Source organism: Bos indicus x Bos taurus, chromosome 2 (assembly GCF_003369695.1).
Source record: "Bos indicus x Bos taurus breed Angus x Brahman F1 hybrid chromosome 2, Bos_hybrid_MaternalHap_v2.0, whole genome shotgun sequence".
In the NCBI taxonomy this organism is placed as follows: domain Eukaryota; kingdom Metazoa; phylum Chordata; class Mammalia; order Artiodactyla; family Bovidae; genus Bos; species Bos indicus x Bos taurus.
Window position 1 is genome coordinate 70,696,847 of NC_040077.1, and position 9,655 is coordinate 70,706,501.

Genomic DNA, 9,655 nt, shown 5'->3' on the forward strand with positions numbered 1-9,655 from the left:
TTCCTACCTGGGGGACCCCTTGCATCACCCTTAGGGATGGATGTGTGAGCATGCATGCACTTCTCTCTCTCTCTCTCTCTCTCACACACACACACACACACACACATCTTTCCACAGGAACAAATAATAGTTTATAGGCAGAATAGACAAAATCCTTACAGAGAATGGACCAACCTCCCGCTATCCCTCCCTTCCTCAAGCAAGAAAGCGGAAAGACATGGTTCAACACACCCAAAATTTCCCTTCCATGGCTTTGGTTTTCATCTCTTAGGTGTTGATCCCCCAGTCTATACTTCCAGTGAAGACCTGTCTCCTGAGCTCTGGCTACATATATGTCCACCAGCTGCCTCCACACTAGCACCTCAAAGTTCAGGCAGCTAAAACCTGCTCCCTCCATCCAGTGTCCAAGACAGACACTGGGTGTCAGATGCTATGCCTCCACCAGGCACCAAGTATTCTACCTCCCAAATGTCTCTCCAGTCCACTCAGGTCTCTCCATCTCTACTACCATCATGGTCCAGGCCACTGCCCCGTGGCCTGGATGCTTGGAGCTTCTAATCAGTCTCTTTCCTCCACTGTGCTCCACCAACCACCTATTCATTCTGCAAGCAGCAGCCTGACAGATCTTTAGAAATCACACAGCTCACTACGCCACTCCATGGTTATATCTTTCAATGGCTCCCCATTCCCTTAGGTGGTGGGGCAAACTCACCATCGTGACTTACAAGGTTGTGCCCCTGACAATCTCACAAAGTCCTCCTGCATCCTTAATGGTTCATTTACCCCGTATTACATCCAGCCCTTTGTTCATTCAGTTTCTCTTACATAATTTCTCTTACACAACCAGCTGGTGATAAATATTTTCTGACTGGCTCTCTGAAGGAATGCTAAACAGAGTACTTAGCTTTTCAATACTGGTATTGCTTCACAGACTTTCCTCTGACAAGAGACATATCCTTGTGGTGCAGTGGTTCAAGACGAAGATTTTCTCCAAAGGCAAATCTAGTCACTAGGCCTTTCACACTTTAGGAGATTAGCTTTTGAAACAAAATGGGGTCCAAGTTTTGCAAGGTGTATTGTAAATTTTAAAAGATCCTATCTTCGCACTCACTGTCTCAGCATCGCCACAAACAGGCTGTGAGCACCAGCCCAGGTAATCAGGCGCACCGGTGTGATAAGCTGGGCCCCTGCCACAAATTCCCCTTCCTCCCCCTACCCACAGTGACTGTGACCTAGTGACATTCAAATGCACCAATGAAATCCCCTTACACTGGTTGCTTGTGTACCCCATCCTGACCCCCCAGTGAAGACCCTTGTCCATGAGTCTTCACCCTCTCCTGGCTCCCTGTCGAAGTGGCTGACCCACTCCCTGGGGCCCCTCTCAACCTGTAGGGACTCTGTCTTGGTGAGTGTAATCCCCACAACTCTTCTGGGTCCCTTCTTGAGGCCACACCTGACCAACCATCCCATCGAAGAACACAGCATACCAGAGCAGCACATGATACAAGGGATACCATTCCCATCCCAAGTATGCAAACTGAGTCTCTAAGAGCTTTGGCACTGTGGTATGTTGGCTCCAGCTCACCATCTTTCTATTGATAGCCCTTGCAACGTGACTGCTGCTCTTCTCAACAGGAAGCAGGGCTGTTACTCTTTCACTATCTCTCTCGGAATTCCCACCATGATATGAAACTAAGCTCAGGCTAAACCTAATGGAGGAGGCATGTGAAGGAGTGTGAAATGTGTGAAACATGACCCAACTCCCCCCGCTGAGGTCATCCTCCACGAGTCAGCATACAGTTGGCCACAGTCACGTTAGTGAGCCCAGCTGAGACTGGTCAAGCCTGGCCCACATCAGAAGACCAACCCATAAATTCGTGAGTAATCACAGATGGTTGTGGTTGAAAGCCACTAGGTTTAGGGGTGGTTTGTTATATAATAATAATGGCCTAAGAAAACTACATGCAGCTAATAAGAAGTAGAGGGGAATTCACACAGCAGGAGAGTTGCAGCCTGCACGTCTGCCAAGTTGGTTCCCTGATAAGCTCTCTGGCCGAGCTAAGCTGAGGAAACCCCTTTGGAACCACAGTGACCACAGAACTTGGCCGCAGCATGTGGCTGCTGGTGCTGTGGCTGACTGGCGGCTAGTTGTGGGGCTGAAGAGGAACTGGGTAAAATTAGCAGGACAGCATCCTCAACTGTTGGAGAGCAGGCTGGGGGCCTGGGGCCGCTGTATGTCAGGCATGACTTCTGTGTGACACTGCCGTCCACTTGAAAACACTCTCCTCCCTCCTGTTTCCCCTTCCTGGGGTTGCTGGACCCTGGCTGAGGCCAGCAGCACAGACACCAGCACTGAGCACACTGGCTGGGTATGACAGAGATGGCAGGGCCCTCAAAGGACCCTCTGTGTGCAAGACCCCCATGACTGGCCTGGCAAGGCAAGCACAGAGAGTTTCCCAGCACCTAGCTCTAGAAATGCAACTCAGGACTGAGATGTCCTGGATTAGAATCCAGTGTTGCCATTTAACAGGCCTTCAGCTGCACAATTAAATTATTGAAACTCTCTGGGTCCCAGTTTCCTCATCTGTAAAATAAAATCTAGTAACAGCTCCCCCCTCTTAGATTTTTTGTGAGGATTCATTGAAATGATAAGTTAAGATCAAGGTCAAGATGATGGAATAGGAGGACCTGGGGTTCACCTCTCCCCACAAGTATATCAGGAGTACATCTACAAGTTGAAAAATTCATACAGAGCACCTGCTGATCTCTAGCAAAGGACCCCAGACACCTAAAAGGACAAGAAAAGATCCCAGCATGACCAGGTAGGATGAAGGAGAAAAAGGGAAGAAAAGGAAAGAGGGAATAGGATGGGGCCCACACCCCTTGGGAGGGGGGAGCTGAAGGAGAGGAGAGGTTATTGCACCTGCCCTTTCTGGCAACAAAGTACACTGAAATAGAGGGAGACTGGTCATAGCCTGGGAGCCCCAGCTTGAGACGGCTGTCTGCCAATGCAGGCAGGGGCTGGCTGCTGAAGGGTGGGGTTACGAGAGCAGACCTGGGGAGAAGACTGCTGTTGGCTGCATGGAGACAGCTTGAGGAGACAAGAGTGAGGAGCTCCACATCCCAGAAAGCTCCTGGAGGAAACGTGGTCTGCCTGGGAAGTGAGGTGCCATTGTTGAGTGGCGCACAAGTGGAGGGGTCACCATCAAGAATCCTCGACAGGGAGACTCTCTCCCCACCACACCAGCCCCTGCCTCCACAGGCACTAGAGGGGAATCCCATCAAAGTGAACCCACGCACCCCATATATTGCTGCCTTATCACTCTCTCGTCTGAGTGAGCCTGCACTCCAGTCTGTAGCAGCCTCTTGCCCCTCCCACCTAAGCAACCAAGAGCACCCTAGTCAGCCACTGCCTTTCCTCCTCTCGCCTGGGCAAGAGCAGACACCTGAGGGTCACCCACATGCAGAGGTGGGCCCAAAACCAAAACTGAGCCCGGGGCTCTGCAGCTAAGGAAGAAGAATTTAAATCTCTCCCAGAAACTGCACAGGTCATTGATTAAACCCCAGCAATCAGCTTGGTAAACCCAGTATCTGCAGACTCTATGAATGTGGACATAAGTGCCCCCACAACTGAGACTGGTCTAGCTTTAGCAGCTGTGGACTTTGGGGACAAGTACATGTAGGTGTTGGGCCAGGTCAGAGTTTGAGCTGTCTGCAAATTGCCCACAGCAGGTACAGAGACCTACCTAGAGGTGTTGGAGGGCCTCCTGGGAAGAAAGGGGTTGTCTGTGGCTCACCGTGGGGACAATGACACTGATAGAAGAGGCCTCAGGGAATCTTTCCAAACAACCAGCAAGACAGAAACACAGCCCCACGTATCAGCAGACAGCCTGTGTAAAGTCATACTAAACTCACAGACACCCCAAAACACACTCTCCAATGCAGCCCCACCCATCAGAGGAACAAGACACAGCTTCATCCACCAGAGTGTAGACACAAGTCCCTCCCACCAGGAACCAACAGAAGCCCCTGAATCAAGCTGAGCAACCAGGGAGCAGACACCAGAAGCAAGAGGAACTACAACCCCACAGCCTATGGAAAGGAGACCACAAACAGTACGTTAGATAAAATGAGACAGCAGAGGAAATATGTTGCAAACACAGGAGTAAGGTAAAAACCCACAAGACCAAATAAATGAAGAAGATATAGAAAATATATATACCTGAAAAATAATTCAGAGTAATGATAGTAAAGATGATCCAAGATCTCAGAAAAAGAATGGAGACATGGATTAGGAAGATGCAAGAAATGTTTAACAAGAAACTAGAAGAACTAAAGAATAAATGAACAGTGATGAACAGCACAATAACTGAAATGAAAAATACACTGGAAGGAATCAATAGCAGGATAACTGAGGCAAGAGAACAAATAAGTGAGCTGGAGAATGGTGGAAATAATTGCCACAGAGGAAAGGAAAAAGAAAAAACATCATGACAGTCTCAGAGACCTCTGGGACAACATTAAATGCACCAGCATTTGAATTATGAGTCTCAGAAGAAGAGGAAGAGAAGGATCTGAGAAAATATTTGAAGAGAATATGCTCAAAAGCTTCTCTAACATGGGGAAGGAAATAGTCACCCAAGTCCAGGAAGCAGAGAGAGTCCCAGACAGGATAAACCTAAGGAGAAACATGCCAAGACACATATTAATCAAATTAACAGGAATTAAATACAAAGAAAATATTAAAAGCAACAAGGAAAAGCAGCAAATAACATACAAGGGAATCCCCATAAGGTTATCAGCTGATTTTTCAGCAGAAACTCAGCAGGCCAGAAGGCAGTGGCAAGATATATTTAAAGTATTGAAAGAGAAAAACCTACAACCAAGATTACTCCACCCAGCAAGGATCTCATTCAGATTCAACAGAGAAAGCAAAAGCTTTACAGACAAAGAAAAACTAAGAGAATTCAACACCACCCAACCAGCTTTAGAACAATTGCTAAAGAAACTTCTCTAGGTGAGAAACACAAGAGAAGAAAAAGACATACAAAAACAAACCCAGAACAATTAAGAAAATGATAATAGAAACATACATATCAATAATCACCTTTGGGGAAATTCTCTGGTGGTTCAGTGGCTGAGACTCCATGCTCCCAAAGCAGGAAGCCTGTATTCGATTCTGGTCAGGGAACTAAATCCCACATGCCTCAGCTTAAGACCTGGCACAGCAAAATAAATAAATAAAAATATTAAAAAATAATAATCACCTTAAATGTAAATGAATTAAATGCTCCAAAAAAAAAAAAGGTATAGACGTTGCTGAATGGATGCAGAAACAAACTCACATATGCACTGTCTACAAGAGGCCCACTTCAGACCTAAGGACACATATAGACTGAAAGTGAGGGGACAGAAAAAGATATTCCATGCAAATGGAAATCAAAAGAAAGCTTGAGTAGCAATACTCATATCAGATAAAACAGACTTTAAAATAAAGACCATTATAAGAAATAAAGAAGGACACTACATAATGATCAAGGGATCAATCCAAGAAGCCATAACAATTAGAAATATATGCTCACACAGTATATAATATATAGGCATCTCAATATATAAGGCAAATGCTAACAGGCATAAAAGGGGAAAGCAATGGTAACCAATGGATAGATCATCCAGACAGAAAATTAATAAGAAAACACAGTCTGTAAATTAGACCAAATAGGCTTAATTGATATTTATAGGACATTCCATCCAAAAACAACAGAATGCACTTTCTTCCCAAATGAAAATGAAACCTTCTCCAGAACAGATCACAAACCAATCCTTGGTAAATTTAAGAAAATTGAAATAATATCAAACATCTTTTCTGACCACAGCACTATGAGATTAGCAATCAATCACAGGGGAAAAAAAAAAAAAGTTAAAAAAAATGGAGGCTAAACAGCATGTTAATAAGTAATCAGTGGATCACTGCAGGAATCAAAGAGGAAATAAAAAATGGCAAATGAGACAAATGGCAATGAAAATACAACTACCTATGGGATACACCAAAAACTATACTAAGAAGGAAATTTATAACAATAAAATCTTACCTCAAGAAACAAGAAAAATCACAAATAAACAACCTAAAACAACTAGAGAAAGAAGAACAAACAAAACCCAAAGTTAATAGGAGGAAAGAAATCATAAAGGTCAGAGTAGAAATAAATGAAATAGAGACAAATAAAACAATAGCAAAGATCAATGAAACTAAAAGCTCGTTCTTTGAGAAGATATACAAAATTGATATATGTTTAGGCAGACTCATCAGGGAAAAAAAGGAGAGGATTCAAATCAATAAAATTAGAAATGAAAAAGAAGTTACAATGGACACCACAGAAACACAAAGGATCATAAGACATTACTACAAGCAACTATATGTAAATAAAATGGACAATCTAGAAGAAATGAACAAATTCTTAGAAAGGTATAATGTCACAAGACTGAACCAGGAAGATATAGAAAACATAAACAGACTAATTGAAGTACTGAAATTGAAACTGATTAAAAATCTTCCAACAAATAAACACCCAGGGTCAGATGGCTTCTCAGGCAAATTCTAAGAGTTAACACCTACCCATCTGAAGCTCTTCCAAAATATTGCAGAGGAAGAAACACTCCCAACCTCATTCTACAAGGCCACCATCACCTTGATAACAAAACCAGACAAAGATCTTACAAAAATAGAAAATTACAGACAAATGTCACTGATGAACATGGATGCAAAACTCCTCAACAAAATACCAGCAAATCAAATCTAACAACACATTAAAAGGATCATACACACTGATCAAGTATGATTTATCCCAGGGATACAAAAATTCTTCAATATATGCAAATCAATCACTGTGATATACTACATTAACAAATTGAACAGTAAAAAACATATGATCATCTCAAATCTGTTGACAAGTGAACACCCATTTAGGATAAAAACTCTCCAGAAAGTGGGCCTAGAGGGAAACTACCTCAACATAATAAAGGCCATATGCAACAAACCTACAGCTAACATCATACTCAATGGTGAAAGGCTGAAAGTATTTCCTCTAAGATCAGGAGCAAGACATGGCTGTCTGCTCTCACCACTTTCATTCAACATAGTCTTGGAAGTCTTAGCCATGGATATCAGAGAAAAAATATATATATGGAATCCAAATTGGAAAATAAGTAAAATCATCACTGTTTGCAGATGTCATGATATTATCCATAGAAAATCCTAAAAATGCTACTAGAAAACGACTGAAACTCATCAATGAATTTGGTAAAGTTGCAAGATATGAAATTAATACACAGAAATCTCTTGCATCCTTATACACTAACAATGAAAAATCAGAAAGAGAGATTAAGGAAACAATCCCATTTCCCTTCACATTGAAAAGAATAAACTACATAGGAATAAACCTACCTAAGGCGGTAAAAGACATAAACTCAGAAAACTATGAGATGCTGATGAAAGAAATCAAAGATGATAGAGATGGAGGGATATACCATGTTTTGGATTAGATGAATCAATATTGTTAAAATGACTATACTACCCAAAGCAATCTCCAGGTTGAATCCAATCCCTATCAAATTACAAGGCATTTTTCACAGAATTAGAACAAAAGAATGTATCCTTTGTATGGAAACATAAAATATCCCAAATAGCTAAAGCAACCTAAAGAAAGAAGAATGGAGCTAGAGGAATCAAGCACCTTAGCTTCAGACTATACTACAAAGCTACAGTAATCAAAACAGTATGGTACTCCCCCTCTCTCCACCAAAAAAAAAAAAAAAAAAAAAAAAAAAACCAGAAATATGGATCAATGGAACAGGATAGAATAGAAAATCTAGCAATAAACCCAATCATCTGTGGCCACCTAATCTATGACAAAGGAGGTAAGAATATATAGTGGAGAAAAGTATCTTCAATAAGTGATGCTGGGAAAACTGGACAGCTACATGTAAAAGAATCAAAATAGAACACTCCCAAATGCCATACACAAAAATAAACTCAAAATGTATTAAAGACCTAAATGTAAAGGCAGATACTACAAAACTCTTAGAGGAAAATACGGACAGAACACCTTTGACATAAATTACCATAAGATGTTTTTTGATCCAATGGAAATAAAAACAAATTTTAAAAAAATGGGACCTAACGAAACTTAAAAGCCTTTGCACAGCAAAGGAAATTGTAAACAAAATGAGAAGAAAACTCTCAGAATAGGGGAAAATATTTGCATATGAAACAACTGACAATGGATTAATCTCCAAAATATATAAGCAGCTCATGTTCATTCACTCAATATTAAAAAAAAAACAAATCAAAAAAAAATAGGTGGAAGACCTAAACAGACTTTTCTCCAAAGAAGACACACACGTGGCCAAAAAACCCATGAAAAGATGCTAAACATTACTAATTATTAGAGAAATGCAAATCAAAACTACAAGGAGGTATCACCTCACACCAGTTAGAATGTCCATCATCAAAAATCTACCAAGAATAAATTCTGGGGAGGGTGTGGAGAAAAAGGGAACTCTCTTAAACTATTGATGAGGATGTAAATTAATACAGCCACTGTGCAGAACAGTACAGAGATTTCATAAAAAACTAAAAATAGAGCTATCATATGATTCAGCAAACCCACTCCTATGCGTATATCAGGAGAAAATCATAATTGAAAAGATGCATGCACCCCAGTGTTCATTGCAGCAGTATTTACCATATCATGGAAGCAACCTAAATTCCATCAACTGAGGAATGGATAAAGAAACTGTGGTACATATATACAATGAAATATTATGTCCACCATAAAAAGGAATGAAACAGTGGCATTTGCAAAGATGTGGATGGACCTATAAATTGTCATACAGAGTGAAGTAACTCAGAAAGAGAAAAATCTCGTATAATATCATTTATATGTAGAATCTAGAAAAATGGTACAGATAAACTTATCTGCAAAGCAGAAATAGAGCCACAGAAGTAGAGATTTATAGTTACCAGGGGTTGGGGTGGGTGGGTAGTGGGAGGGGAAAGAATTGGGAGATTGGGATTGACATATACACTACTATGTAAAAAGCAGATAACTAATGAGAACCTTCTGTATAGCACAGGGAACTCTCCTCAGTGATCTGTGGTGACCTAAATGGGAAGGAAATCTAAAAAAGGAGTGAATATAAATATACATGTAGCTGGTTCACTTTGTTGTACAGCAGAAACTGATACAACATTGTTGAGCAACTGTACTCCAATAAAAATAAATAAATACAAAATAAAGTTTAGAAAAACCAAAAGAAATGATAAGTTAAAAAAAAGCATGTTAACTGTTGCTTGGCATGTGGTAAATGCTCAGTCTGGGTTATTATGATTATTCAAGACCCTTCACAGAAGCTCAGAAAGTAGTATTGACATATACACATTCAGTTCAGTTCAGTTCAGTCGCTCAGTCGTGTTCAACTCTTTGCAACCCCATGAATCGCAGCACACCAGGCCTCCCTGTCCATCACCAACTCCCGGAGTTCACTCAGACTCACATCCATCGAGTCAGTGACGCCATCCAGCCATCTCATCCTCTGTCGTCCCCTTCTCCTCCTGCCCCCAATCCCTCCCAGCATCAGAGTCTTTTCCAATGAG